At 42.4% G+C, this 2,275-nt stretch overlaps 1 protein-coding gene across 1 annotated transcript in view; it reads right to left on the reverse strand.

Annotated features, from left to right (window-relative positions):
* The window catches only part of LOC106338226, a 9,131-nt gene that overhangs the window by 5,618 nt on the left and 1,238 nt on the right, over positions 1-2,275 (reverse strand). The gene's annotated exons all lie outside the window — the stretch shown is intronic.

Raw genomic sequence — 2,275 nt, forward strand, 5'->3', positions numbered from 1 at the left:
AACGGAAAATGAGAGTGATGCTTTGATGCCTGAAGATTTCTCGTATAATGATTCTTATACGAAACTCGTTTTATCAAATCGGAAAAGATCTTTATGACTTCAGAAAATCATCGACTTTCATTCTGAAGTTTGGCAGAGGTTTTCTAAACGAATGATTGCGATGATAGATGATGTATAGTCTTTGAGAATTTTTCCAACATGGTTTGGATCAGTTCCTAGCGTTTAGGCAAATCTCAGATTGTCGTTTGCTTTTAGGATGATCTTGATGAGACATCGCATTGTATGAATATTTTTTTGAAGTATGGGAGTATACGAGTATAGTATACGCACCTACTCCATCCCCTTTTTTTTTGAGGAATAGAATGATCGACAGTCCGAGTCGGTTTGAAGACGACACTTGGACTGTGATTTGGTTGTTTCCAGGTTAAAGACTTGGAATATGTCGGTTCCGAGAGAATTGCCAGAAACGAATCGGTTTTAAGACGACGTTCATGTCTCTAGTTTTTTCTATCCTTAGGAAGCGAGCTTGTTATGCGTGGCGATCGTTTCTAGATTTACAGAGAGTTTAGATCGGTTTGCAAGATCTGGACGAACAGTTACGGGACAATATATCGAGACACGAAAAATCACCTAAGACTTAGTTCGCTAGACTATCCACCTAGGTTTAACGTTCCCTATAGTTTTTTGGCAGTCTCAAAGGCGTTTTTATTTCTTAGTAATTTCCTAGGAAAACTCCAAGTCTGATTTCAAAAATTTCAAGTCGCAAATACCTTAGTTCTCTCGAAGATGCAGTTTTGTCTCTTCTCAGTTTTGCTTGCTCATTTCAACTTCCTCTTCTTGTGTATGTTCGCCTTTTTCGATATTGGTGTTTATCCTTTGAAACTTGACATTTATCTTCCGAACTTGACTGATACGAAGTCAATAAAATGGTTCAACATAATTGTATAGTTGAGGCGGCTAAGGTGTTAAGTTAACCGTTGCCGTATTATACGATTAATCTGAATCCATGCGAGAAAACTAGTCTTTGCGGGTATTTTTTATCGTAAAGTTTGAATGGTAACTCCAATCGAGACGAGACGAGACGTTTCGATCAAGATTTGAAGGAGAGCACAAAGATGGAGGTAAGGGCAAGTAGGAGCAAGCGAGGGAGTTTAGACGAGTCTTACTTGTTTTCGTCGTAAAATCTCAACGGAAACTCCGATTGAGCGGAACGAAAAGCGTTTCGATCGGGATTCAAAAGAAAACACAAAGGAGGAGTTTTTTGAGGCCTGGCAGGTCGCTATGTAGCGAGCTGGATGTCTGACAAGTCGCTACGTAGCCAGTGGAAGCAAGCCAAGAAGAGTCCTACTTGTTTTCGTCGTAAAATCTCAACGGAAACTCCGATTGAGACGAAACGAAAAGCATTACGATGAGGATTCAAAAGAGAACGCAAAGGAGGACCCTTTTTAGGCCTGACAGGTTGCTACATAGCGAGTAGAGAGATGGCTTGAGCTCGGTCGCTATGTAGCAACCGAGCCATGTGCTTGCTCGGTCGCTACGTAGCGACCGAGCTTGGCTTGAGCTTGGTCGCTACGTAGCAACCGAGCCGTGTGCTTGCTCGGTCGCTACGTAGCGAGTTTTACCCTTCTGAAATGTTTTCGGAAAACGTGTTTTGGTAAAATCTTTACACATTGAGATTTCTTTTGTTCGGTAATGAGACAAACTTACGGGGTCTGATCAGATTTATCGTTTCCCTTTATGTTTAAAAAGAGAAATCGCGAGCTCATTTCGTTGCACTTCCTGTCGCGAAGAGTCGCGGCTAGGTTTTCGATTTTCTCAAAAACTGTGGCGTTTGCCAAAGCGTTCGCCGTAGGCGCAGTGGCGGCTGGAGTTGTCTTACCAGCGTTATTGCAAACTGCGATTTTGTCTTTCGTATTTCCAGACATTGTTTTGATCAAGCGTTTTGCGGCTATGAGTTAGAGTAATCTGTCGCCCCCCTCCTTCTAGCGCCAAACTGTGGGAAACTAGGAAAAACCCTAATTTCCCAGAGGTCCCGGATCTCTGCGAGAGCCAACGGCAAGTGACCAAATATATGTGGAAATCATGAAAAGATAACAAACGAGTTTAGAGAAAACAGTAGATCTTATTTAGAGCCGCGTGAGAGCGTTGCGATCATTACAAGAGATCATAATAGCTTTGGCCGCAAAGGCTGTCAGCGAGTTACCTAGTTCTAGCGGCCTAAAAGCTCAAATCTAGTTGACTCGCAGCTCGATAACAAAAGACGAAGAAAATGCGG

The sequence above is a fragment of the Brassica oleracea genome, chromosome C4 (genome assembly GCF_000695525.1).
Source record: "Brassica oleracea var. oleracea cultivar TO1000 chromosome C4, BOL, whole genome shotgun sequence".
NCBI classification, from domain to species: domain Eukaryota; kingdom Viridiplantae; phylum Streptophyta; class Magnoliopsida; order Brassicales; family Brassicaceae; genus Brassica; species Brassica oleracea.